General features: G+C 41.6%; 1 pseudogene; it reads right to left on the bottom strand.

Moving 5' to 3' along the window:
- Positions 1-8,546: 8,546 nt before the first annotated feature.
- Positions 8,547-10,107, bottom strand: LOC111748763 (eukaryotic translation initiation factor 4B-like; annotated as a pseudogene).
- Between the last annotated feature and the right edge of the window lie 3,282 nt (positions 10,108-13,389).

Raw genomic sequence — 13,389 nt, 5'->3', positions numbered from 1 at the left:
TACTTCATTTCTTCCCTTCACTTTAACTATTCCGCGTTCAAGAGCAAGGTTCAGAGTCTCTTCTGACATCCATTTTGGTCTTTTTTTTCCTTATCTTTTTAATGACTTTTTGCTTTTCTTCATATATTTGTACTTAATGTCATCCCACAATTTGGTCTTTGGCCATTAGTGTTCAATGCGTCAAATCTGTTCTTGAAATGGTCTCTAAATTCAGGTGGATTATACTCAAGGTCATACTTTGGCTCTTGTGGACTTCTAATTTTCTTCAACTTGAACTTTCATATGAGCAATTGATGCAGTTGGCCCCTGGTCTTGTTCTGACTGATGATATTAAGCTTTTTTCTTTGCACAGAAAAGTCAGTTTGATTCTTGTATATTCAGTCTGGTGAGGTCCACGTGTGTAGTTGCCATTTGTTGTTGAAAAAACATGTTCACAATGAAGAAGCCAGTGGTCTTGCAAAACTCTATCATGCTACCTCTGGCATAGTTTCTGTCACCAAGGCCCTATTTTCCAACTACGAGTCCTTTTTGTTTCCAACTTCCACATTCCAATCACCAATAATTATCAATGCATCTTGATTGCATGTTTGATCGATTTCCAACTTCAGAAGCTGGTAAAAATCTTCAATTTCTTCATCTTTGTCCTTAGTGGTTGGTGTGTAAATTTGAATAATAGTCATATTAACTGGTCTTCCTTGTAGGCATATGGATATTATCATTGACAACATTGTACTTCAGGATCAATCTTGAAATATTCTTTTTGATGATGAATGTGATGCCATGCCTGTTCAAGTTGTCATTCCCAGCATAGTAGACCATATGATTGTCCAATTCAAAATGACCAATACCAGTCCAGTTTAGCTCACTAATGCCTAGGATATTGATCTTTAAGCATTCCATTTCATTATTGATGATTTCTAATTTTCCTAGATTCGTTTTTAGTACATACCATGTTCCAATTACTATTGGATGTTTGCAGCTGTTGTGTCGTGCCACATCAGCAAATGAAGGTCCTGAATGCTTGAGTCCATCCATGTCGTTAAGGTCAACTCTACTTTGAGGAGGCAGCTCTTCTCCAGCAGTACTTGGAGTGTCTTCCATCTTCCAGGACTGTATCAGACAGTGTTCTACTACTATTCATAAGGCTTTCACTGGCCATTTTTTTCAGAAGTAGAGTGCCAGATCCTTCTTCTTAGTCTGTTTTAGTCTGTAAGTTCAGCTGAAACCTGTCCACCAAGCGTGACCCTGCTAGTATTTGAAATACCAGAGGCAGATCTTCCAGTATCACAGCAACACGCAAGCCACCACAGTATGACAAGCCCACAGACACATGATGACCTTGACCCACAGAGGCTCTTTAATCTGAAAGTACAGTCATGAACCACGTAAAATCTGTTAGGGCAACTTCCGGCCACATATACATCTGTGGTCTAACGCATGATCTCCAGGGGATACCCATACCCAGAATAAGCAGTGAGCCGGCTCCACCGCTCCCTACCCATGGGAAAAGGTGCCCCTACTGCTGGGAGAGCTGGATGCCCGATCATGCTCTTGAGCCCCCAAGGCTGACAGGCATTATGGGGGTGCTGGGTTGCCAAGACTGCTCCGCTGCTGCCCTGGCCTACTCCCAGTACATCTCAGCTATGACTGTTATGGGGTCGTAGGGTCGTGCACTGGATGGGGCCCTTCGAGCATTCATCTGAGGCATCCACAACGGAAGCTGTCTGGGCTGCTCACAGCGCAGCAGACCATGGGTCCATGCACCCAGGAGCCCCATACCCCATGGACCCAAGTGTTCACACAATGTCTAAATCACAGAACTTATTGTGGATGTTAAGCGATGCATGACTATATTAGTTTTAACTTGCGGAGTGATCTCTTAAAGCTGGTGTTGGGCCATGCTGAGTTGATAGCAACTGCTCACCACATACACAGAGGCACACACAGACACACACCCCTTTCAAATGGTGCCCACGGCACATGCCATATCAGCCATACTTAGATATGCCTTTGCAATCAGAATTTGAACTACACTCTGGGTTGCAGCTTTGATTATTTGCTTATAGTCCATCTAACCCTCATGCCTTTAAAATCAGTCTTAATTTATTTCAGGCATCTTTCTGATTGGAAACTATCTCCAAAGAATCATGGAATTGCAAGAGAGATTACAATGTTTTTCTTTCCCAGCTTGCAGCTAAATTCCTGTAGGGGAAAAGCAGCCTTATGTTTAAGGTATCCTCTAGACTTCAGGTCCCTCCACTCCACACACACATGCACACAATGCACTTGTCAATATACTTTTATCCCCTTCTAGTGTCTTCCTATGATTTTCAGTATCCAGACTAAGCAAATTACCCCAGGTGTGGAAATATGACCTGACCTTTGCTAACAAGGGTTCTTCCCTTTTTGAAATCTTAGTCCATCTAGTTCTCTCTGCTTATGCAACTCTGAACTAGTTAAAGCATAGTGTTTTTTTGTTTGTTTTCTGGTATGGAATGATTTATTTTCCAATTGATTGCATGTGTTACAAAAAAATACTAAGAATATTTTAACCGTGTTCTTTATTTTTTTCCCCTATTCTCCATTTTAATAAACTGTTTTAGACCTAAGGGAGAATTTAAGAGTAGTTTAATGGGAAGAATCTTCTTGTATTTATATTTGAGTTATTTTCTTTCAGATAAAGAAAATTTTTTAAATTGTGGGAGAACAATAAAACATTTGCCATTTCAATCACTATTACGTGTACAATTCAGTGACATTATTTATGTTCACCATGTTGTGTAACCGTCACCACTGTCCATCTCCAATCTTTTCATCACACTTAAGGTGGTGCAAATGGTTAGCACACTTAACTACTAACTGAAAGGTTGGTAGTTTGAGTCCACCCAGAGGCTCCTTGAAAGAAAGGCCTGGCCATCTACTTCAGCTATTGAAAATTCTATGGAGCACAGTTCTAATCTGACACCCGTGGGATCACCGTGAGTCAGAATAGACTACATGGTAACTGGTAACAAACTCAATTCCCCTCAAGCAATAACTCCCATTTTCCCCCTTCCACCCACCGCAAAAAAAAAAATCGCTGTCAAGTCGATTCTGACTCATAGCGACACTATAGGACAGAGTAGAACTACCTCACAGAGTTCCAAGGAGCGCCTGGTGGATTTGAACTGTCAGCCTTTGGTTAGCAGCCGTAGCACTTAGCCACTACACCACCAGGGTTTCCTTACCCACTTCAGGTTAGCACTAATGAACTTGTCTCTATTCATTTTCCTCTTCTAGATACAGTTATGTGTCACTTAATGTCCACAGTACTTTCTGTGAAATAGGACATTATGTGATTTGGATATTGCGGGAACACCATATTATGAACAAGCAGTCCCTGGGTTACTAACATCCAACTTATGCAACCCTGTAGTTATGAGCAAACCTGTGTACATAATGGTTCATAATAACAAATGAGTGCTGCTTTGCAGTGTGCATTGAAACTTTGTTATTATTGTATTATGTTAAAGATACTTTAGTGTATTTGGAAGTGTTTCTTTAATGTTTTTTATGCATAGAAAGGTACACTATATGCTGTATACTAAGACAAACATTTGACTAACAGTAAACCGTACTTGTTACAACTTACATACAAATTTGACACACTTAGGAATGGAACTCTGAACTGTATTATAATCTTATGGGAGCACAGACGTATATGCAGTCGATGTTGCTCAAACGGATGTTATACAGCGCATAACTATTTCATATAAGTGGGATCATACAGTATGTGACTTTTGTGTCTGACATCAGCATAACGTTTTCAAGATTTACCCATATGATACCATGTATAGGTAGTCCCTGACTTAGGACAGGATTCCATTCTGAGGGCTCTGTCGCAAGTCAGTTCTGATGTAAGTCGGATACCTATTTTTTTTTTTTAAGTTTTCATTGTTTTCTTTCATTATCCGCATCTCTATAAATCTGATCTTTGTCTTTGGGAGTTGGAAACATTACGTATAAACATCTGGAAATGAACATCTGAGAAAGATAACATCAGTAAATTACACACTGCAACATTGTAGTACATAATACTGTAAGATGTACAAAAAAAAGACATAAGTGCAGATCATCGTAACTCAAACACGTAAGTTGGGGACTACCTGTATTAAAAATTTCTCTGTGGCTGAATAATACTCCATTGTTTTTATGTACCACGTTTTGTTTATCTGTTCATCTGTTCATAGACATTTGGGTTTCCACCTTTTGGCTATTGTGAGTAGTGCGGCAATGAACATTGGTGTACAAGTGTTAAAGCATACCTTTTCTAGTGTGAAAATCTACACAACAAAACACCAATTTAGCAATTTCTACATGTATAATTCAATGACATTGATTACATTTTTCAAGCTGTGCAACCATTTTCCCTGTCCTTTTCCAAATTATTTCATCCCTTTAACAGAAGTTCAATGTCCATTAAGCAAAAACTCCCCCCCCGTCTCTGTACATTTATTTCATGTAAGTGAGATTATACAGTATCTGTCCATTTGTGACCAACTTATTTCAGTCATCATGTTTTCAAGGTTCATCCATGTTGTGGCATGCATCAGGACTTCATTTTTCTTTATGGCTTAAGTAATATTGTATGCATATACCACATTTTGTTTTTCCATTTGTCTGTTGATGAACATTTTGTTACCACCTTTTTGCTGTTGTGAAAAGTGCTACAATGAATATTGGTATACAGGTTTCTGTTTGTGTTCCTGCTTTCACTTCTGGGTATATACCTAGGATTGGGATTGCTGGTCATATGGTAGCTCTGTGTTCAGCTTTCTGAGGAACCACCAAACTCTTTTCCACAGCATTGGTACTATTTTACATTCCCACCAACAGTGGATGAGGGTTACAGTTTCTCCATAACCTTACCAACCCTTGTTTTCCTTTTTTAAAAAGAATCATTGCCATTCTAATGGAGGTGAGGTAGTATCTCATTCTAGTTTTGATGTGCATCTCCCTAATGGCTAATGACAGTGAGCATCTTTTCATGTGCATGTTGGCCATTTGAATATCCTCTTTGTAAGGCATACACTTTTTTAAAATTAATTTTTATTTTCTGGTCTTGCCTCTACTCACCACATCCTGCCTGAAATGAAAAATAACAGTATATTGCTTGCACAAAATGCCATCCTATTTCTTCTCAGCCCAGAAAGGATACTTATTTGTCCTTGGAGTTTATACTACTACCTACAAATTTTCAAATTCCTCAGGAGAAAAATCACGAAAAATGGCACCGTGATCATTAAAGTTGTGTGTCAACTGAGCTGGGCCATGATACTCTGTGGTTTTTGCAGTTATGTAGTTTGGCAGTTGTGTGATAATGTGATCACCTTCCTGATGAGATTTGATACATGATCACATCCATGATCTGTTGTGGGTAGCCAATCAGTTGAAAGGGAGTTTCCTTGGGGGGTGTGGCCTGCATCCAATATAGGTGGGCTTTTTCGCCCTCTGGATCCTGCAGCTGGCTCTTGTTGACAGACCTTTGGTTCTTGTAACTTGAGGTAGCAGCTTACCTGCCATCTTGCCTACCAGTCTTGAAATTCTTTGGTTTTTTCAGCCTGCGAGCAAGAGCCCTGCCACCTGACCTGCTGCTCTTGGGTTCACCAGCCCCTGTGGCTTTGTGAATCAGGAGAAGCCTCTGGTCTGACCCACAGACTTGGGAGGTTCCAGCATCTACAACCACATGAGCCATTTCCTTGATATAAATCTGTCTATATTTTATGTACTTTGCTGGTTTTGCTTCTCTAGAGAACTCAGCCTATGACAGGCACTAAACATCCTTGTGAGTCCTTTTTCCCAGAGTTTGTATTCCTTCAAGTGTACCTATACTGATTGACTTCCAATACCTTAAAACAGTTGTTTTGACGATTTTGTTCAGGTTTTATTGTTGCTTTTGGTGGACTGGTCCAATAAAACTACTGAGTCATGGTCACTATAAAAACTTCGGAAGTATAATCCCGCTTTGGTGAGTGGCTTCTGGGGTCTTAAATGGTAGCAAGGAGCAATCTAAGATGCATCAATTGGTCTTAACCCAACTGGAACAAAGGAGGATGAAGAACACCAAAGATGTAAGGTAAAGATAAGCCCAAGAAACAGAAGGGGCCACATAAAACAGACTACAACAGCTGAGACCAGAAGAACTAGGTGGTGCCTGGCTACCAACAATGACTGCCCTCACAGGGAACACAACAGAAAATCTCTGATGGAACAGGAGAGCAATGGGATGCATGACCTCAAATTCTCATAAAAAGACCAGACTTAATGGTCTGACTAAGACTATAGGGACCAAGGAGGTCATGGTCCCCGGGCCCTTTGTTACCCCAAGACTGGAACCATTCCCCAAGCGAACTCTTCGGACAGGGATTGGACTGGATGATAAGATAGAAAATGACACTGATGAGGAGTGAGTTTCTTGGATCAAGTAGACACATGAGACTATGTGGACAGCTCCTGCCTGGAGGTGAGATGAGAAGGCAGAGGGGGATAGGAGCTGGTTGAGTGGACACAGTGAATACGGGGTGGAGAGGAGGAGTATGTGTCTCATTAGGGGGAGAGCAACTAGGAGTACATAGCAAAGTGTATAGTTTTTGTATGAGAGGCTGACTTGATTTATAAGCTTTGACTTAAACACAATACATTTTTTAGAAAAAATCTTTGGTAGTATAGATGGTCCAAATGGATGTATGTGTTAGGTTTTCTGTATAGTCATGTTTTGTGTTTAGGTATTTGGAGGCTGTATGTGTGGACACACTTTGCATGTTTCCAGATAGTGCATGGTCTTTGTGGAAGTCAATGTTATGTGATCATTGGGTTAGAGTGTGGGTGTGGAGAGAAGCTACCAGACATCAGATCAATATTCAACAACCTTGGAGCACCAGTGATTCCATTGCAAGCCCAAAGGGGACTCTGAGAGGCCTGGAAATGGTGAGAAAAAAAGTGGTGGAGTCAGTCCTGTGAGATCTGCTATACTGTATAGGTGGGAAGGAACTGGATCTTGACCAGTGGGGAACCATAGTTCAGGGTCAGAAGGGTTAGGGAGTGGGCAAGCATGTGGGTATCAGTGATTGTGGCTGTGTAGAGAAGTGGTTGGGTTTGGTTGAAGGATTGGAGATGTGAGGGCTGAGTTAGGGAGATCTGTAGTGGAAATATAGCCTTTGGATTGAGGACCCATGGAGTCTTCTAAAGTAACTGTGGTTGTGGAGAGGGAGAGGCAGCACTTTGGGCTTTTTAAGGTAGTGATGATTGCCTTTTGAGTCAGTGATTAAAAATATGATGGTGAAAACAGACATCTTTGCCTGGTTTATGATCTTAGAGGAGACAATACTTCATCTTAGTGACCAAAATCTCCTTCAGTGGGTGAGTGGGTCATGCACTCATTAGTTTACTGAGAGAAGATGAGGCTCATATGGTTCCCATTTCCCTTCACTTTTTTTAGGTTTTGGTTTGGCACATTATGGAGTATCAGTCAGTACTCCCTGAAAAAAACCAAGTCTTGTTAAAAATCAAACAAGTAATAAAATTCCCAATGTTCAAGACCCAAAGGCACTGCCAGCTTGAGGGATCAGGTGTGGAAATCCAGTCACTGAAGACATTAATTTTGGGAAAATTGTGATTCAGAAAATATGTATATAAATTTTTCTCAGCTCACATCATACATGATTTTGAAAGGCTGACTGCTTCTCCACTAAAATTGGTCCCACAAGTGTCTTTTTTTCTCGCCAGTACATCTTAGTCATGCATAATATTGAAAGACTGAATACTCGAAATAGGGACAAAGGGAAGGAAATTCTCCCACCACTTTAAATATAATGGAGGATCTAGACAGTGCAATAAGTCAAAAAAATAAACACAAAGCTTGGAAAAGAAAAGGCTGCATTCATTTAGAGATGACGTGATTTTGTATGTAGAAATTTCTATGAAATTAACAAAACATATTAAGAAGCAATAAATACATTTAGCAATATGATGAAGGCTTCAACATAAAGCTGATTCCCAGAAGGTGGTAATCAATCATCCCTGCTTCGCAACTTCATCATTTCTACCCTCATAGTACTCTTTCTCCCTTTCTAGCCCGAGTTTCAAGTTAAAAAGACACCATCCTCGGGTTTGATAATCAGTTGGAATAATGCACAGAAGATATGACCACCAGTTGTATTAAAAGGTTGTAAATCAGCATTATCATGGGGAAGAGATGCTTGGGTAAGGTCTGAGAACGTTGCCAATGCAATGCTACCATGTCTCAGCACATCACTCTCCCTCCACTGACCAGGAAGATCGCTGAGCCTGTGTGTTTTGGGCTTTTATTGGCCAGTCCTGCATGACTGGCTAGATCATGTGTGCTGAGGCTAGTTAATATCAGCCTCTCAGGTGAGTCTTTTCTGGTCTGGAGAGCCTCCACTTGCCACAAAAATCCTCATGTGTGACCTGGAAGTCCCAGGACAAAGAACCCCGATTACTCAAAGTGTTATTTCTCCATTGTCAAGGGCAAAGGCCATATTAGCTTTGCTTGCTGGTCCTTCAGATTGTTGAGCTGGAGCTACTTTTCCCAGCACTTGTGGGGGATCTTGCCATGTGTGGGCGCTCTGAGGATAGAGTGCGTGGATTAGAACTTCACCCAAGCATTCTCCTCTGGTGGAGGGGCTGGCATTACCTTTAGAGGCTGATCAGGTTTGGGAGGCTTAGATAGAAGTGACAATCTTCCTCCTTACTGAGTTTCACTTTCCAGAGACTTTTCACTGTATCTCCTTCATGCATTTCTTACAGATGTGGCTGAAGTCCCGGTCTTCGATGACTCACCTGTCCTCAACTGTTCCTCTACCTGTGTTTCTTCACTTTGCCAGCTTGAGTGTCTCTCCTGAGGCCTACTTTTTAGTTTTGGCTCATCCAGCTGATGTTAAGTCTTCCATTCCTTCTATAGCTGCTCTTGTATTTCTCATTATCTAGCAGCTGTGTCATCAGGCTTTGCCCCTCCAAGAATAGAAGTTTCTCGACTGAACTGGGAGGTGCTAGCAGAGGAATCATCTTTGTTAAGAGTACTCAGGCTTTAGATTCACTTTTTTTTTTCCGGGGGGGGGGCCTCTGTCATGTTTATAATCATCCCAAGAGTAATCGTCCCTAGAACACCATTACCTACTGACCCATCTGTCATATCAATCTTCATAGTGGTCTCTGTAGTCATCATCCCTTTGGTACCCACTACCAAATGCTCTTCTGCCACTGCCTGTGCTAGAATCATAGCCTTTACCATAATCTTAGCTACCTCAGTCATTTTAGCAATCCTAGCCCCAGTAGCGATCCATATCCGTGCGTGGACCGTCATGATACCCATCACAATACTGGCCTGAATCATAAGGACCGTGATACTTGTCCCCAAAGCTATCACCTCTTCTAGGCAGGTAGTCACCAAACCTGTCTGTAGCAGGCTGGGCCCTCCAGTCTGTATCCGTTTTGTCAGAATCCCAATTTCTATCTTGACCAAAAGAACAATCATCCCTGTCTTTATCCTTTGCTTGATCTATTTGCCTCATTTCCTGATAACCATTTAAGAATTTCCACCCTACTGGAAACAGTTCCTTGACTCTCCTCTGTCTTTTCTCACCACTGTCTTGGAAATTATCCTAAACTTCATTATCTGTTGTTTCATAACTTTTCCCTTTGGAAATGGCTCCAAGGCTGTTGGCCGTACCTCAGACCAGCCAGAATCCAAACTTAGCTCATCTCTTGCTTTCGTTTTAGCTATTACCAATAATGATAACCCAGGATTGTAAATTTGGTTTTGTCTTGTTTTTGCATTTCCTTATGCATGCATCCAAATGAGCCCAGGAGTTAGATCCACCCTCTCTAAATTCCATCAGTAACTTTGGCCTTTAGTAATCAATTGTAGGACACCTGCAGATGCCATGAATGAATCAGACATTTCTCATCCCCTGCCATTTTGTCTTTTCCAAAACCCCTTGCTTCCATGAGTCAGGGTAACCCCAACAAATTGCATTCTCATTGCCAATTGTGTGGTAAGGGTCAGTATGAATCCAATTTTCAAAATATGGAGATTGATCTATTCCTCAAATTCCCACTTCTGCATCCATATCAGCTGCCCCATGGCACATGCTCTATCTGACCCTAGCCACCCATGGCTATGTCAGAGCTCATAAGCTTAAAGGAAACCATCCTTCAAAATGCCAAATAGGCAGATGTCAGCTGCAAGTGTGGGAAGTCTGTATGACACCCCAGCCTTCTGATCTGCTGGCCACCAATTTGGAGCTACTTTCCTACTTCCCCTTCAGGATGCCAGCTGCAAGATCAGCAATCCATACAACAGTCTTACTTTCTGATCTCCCGGCTCCCACTACCCCTTTGGGTTGATGATTTGCTGGAATGGCTCATAGGCCTCATAAACAGCATACCATATTTACAATGAAAGATTTGTTATAGCCTTAAAAAGTACACAAAAATATGCATTTGGCAAGGTATAAGAGGATTCCCAACATGGAGCTTACATATGCAAAGGGGTGTGCAACGCTTCTGTGAGCAGATGATTCTTGTCAATCAGGAACCTCTCTAAGCCTTAGTGTTCTTGGCTTTTACTGGACAGTCCTGCATGATGAGCTAAATCATGCCTTCTTAAGCTAGTTATTATCAGCCTCACAGATGCACCTGTTTGGGTCTACACACCACCCCCCACCCACCATTGCCAGAACAAACCCTCATGTGTGGCCTGGAAGTTCCAGACCAAGCAACTCAATTACTCCAGGGGTTATTTCTACAGAGCCAAAGAAAAATGCTGTCTTTACCCCGACAAAGTCACAGGATGCAAAGTAAAAATAAAAATCAATTGTATTTCTATACACTAGGGATGAAAAAATGAAATATAAAAAGCATTTAAAAGAGCACCTTCAGGCAGAGTCAAGATGACAGAGTAGTCAGATGCTTCCTGTGGTCCCTCTTACAAGAAAGATTAAAAAAGAAAAAAAAAAGTGAACCAATTATATATGACAATCTAGGAGCCCTGAACATCAAAGGCAAAGTTGAGGAATCAGACTCAACAGCAGGGGAGAGGGAGATGGTTCAGAAGCAGCGAGGAGTTGCCAGACCTGACCTGACCGGAACTTGCACCCCACAGGTCAGACCTGCTGGCACTAGCACAGTGAGGCAGGCAGTGGCTTTTAGTATGCGTTTTCCACATTGAAAGAAGACTGAGTGGAGGAGAGTCGACTCACACCTCCAGAATCACTGAAAAGTGGCATTCAATTGGAAAAAGATAAGTATATCCTTCTAATCTATCACGCAAATCAAAAAACGCTCCTTTGGGAAAAACCTCTGCCCTACTTACCTGGCTACTTCTTGCTCTGCACTGGGTCCAAGCCGGGTTCAAAGAGTGCCGCATCCCCTGGGCTGGAAGTAGGACCCATCACACGGCCTGAGCCATTCTCCCAGTCTTGGAGAGGGAACAAATTAACAAACAGGGAAAAAATCTGCTAGCTCCTCTAAGCTAGGAACTCAGGGCAGAAACAGCTCCTTGGCCTAAGCACAAGCATAAGGGGTCCATGGACTTCTAATGTTTTCACCCATGCATAGGCCTGTGTGGGCCCATTTCAACAAAACAGGTCCTTATTATTACAGTACAACAGAGTATATACCTGAAGTTTAACATCAGCTGTTTCTGCTATATCATGGACAGGCAGGTTCATGATATTTGGCACCTTCTGCCTATTAACCAGGGTCCTCACCTACCCATTTGAGGAGTCTGAGGACTGGTGGCTCCACCCATGACACCTAGCCACCCTTGACAGGGGTCTAAAAATAAGTGGTGCCTCCCAGTCCTTACAGCCAACAGCATTGGGTGCCTATAGTTCAACTGCAAAACCCACCCCCATATGCATTCTAGGAAACAGGACATGTTTTCCTCATAGACACTCACGGGCAGCTGTCAGCCCCTGCCCTGCTCAACGTGTGACTTCCTACTGCAGGCAGATACTTGTGCCTACAACTATTACCCCTGCCTGTATAGGACTGTAAGAGCTTGCACCACACACTTGGTGACTGACTACCTGGACACATGAGCTGAATCCATACATGTAGACAGACTCCTGGGCTCACATACCTAGTAACAGCTCTAATCACCTGAGGACAGGACCTGAGAGGTTCAAAGGCACCAATAATGAAGCTAGCTCACTCCAGCAGCCTCTTTGGGCATATCAAAACAAAACAAGGAGCTAGAACATAGTAAACAAACATATAATAAATAAATACAATAACTTATTGATGGCATGGAGACAACAGTCAATATCAAATCACATAAAGAGGTAGACCATGATGGCTTCAGCAAGCTCCCAAAACATAGAATGAAGAAATCTTCTAGATGAAGAGAACTTCCTAGAATTATCAGAGGTAGGATACAAAAGATTAATATACAGAACTCTTCAAGAGATCCGCAAGGAGATCAGGCAAAACACAGAACAAGCCAAGAAACACACAGACACAGCAGTAGAGGAACTTAAGAAGATTAGGGAAGAGCATAATGACAAGTTTAATAGGCTGCAAGAATCCATAGAGAGCAATCAGAAATTCAGAAGATTAACAATAAAATTTCAGAATTAGACAACTCAATAGAAAGTCATAGGAGCAGAATTTAGGCAGTGGAGGTCAGAATTAGTGAGATTGAAGATGAAGCAGTTGACACCAACATATTTGAGAAAAAAATCAGATAAAAGAATTTTTTTAAGTGAGGAAACCCTAAGAATTATGTGGGACTCTATCAACAGGAATAACCTATGAGTGATTGGAGTACCAGAAGAGGTGGTGTATAACAGAAAATACAGAGAGAACTGTTGAAAGTCTGTCGGGAGGAAACTTCCCTGATATTGTGAAAGATGAGAAGATATCTATCCAATATGCTTATGAACCCCACACAAGGTAGATCCCCAAAGAAAGTCACCAAGACATAATCAAACTTGCCAAAACCAAAGATAAAGAGATAATTTTAAGAGCAGCTAGGGATAAATGAAAAGTCACCTACAAAGCAGAGTCAATAAGATTCAACCCTGACTACTCAGCAGAAACCATGCAGGCAGAAAGGCAATGGGATGACATAAATAAAGCCCAGAAGGAAAAAATTGCCATCCAAGAACTATATATCTAGCAGACCTTTAGGGAATTTGCCAAAACCAAATGAAAATTACAAGAAGTACTAAATGGAGTCCTCTAGTTAGAAAATCGACAACATCAGCCAACAACCGAAGACTAGAACACATGACAGAGGAGCCAGATACCAACTCGAATAGTGAAATCACAAAAATAAAGCAAAGCTAAAACACTCAAAATAGGGAAAAAGAGATGTCATTATGTAAA

Source organism: Loxodonta africana, chromosome 19, assembly GCF_030014295.1.
Source record: "Loxodonta africana isolate mLoxAfr1 chromosome 19, mLoxAfr1.hap2, whole genome shotgun sequence".
Taxonomy (NCBI): Eukaryota; Metazoa; Chordata; class Mammalia; order Proboscidea; family Elephantidae; genus Loxodonta; species Loxodonta africana.
This window is presented reverse-complemented; position numbering and strand designations above follow the sequence as displayed.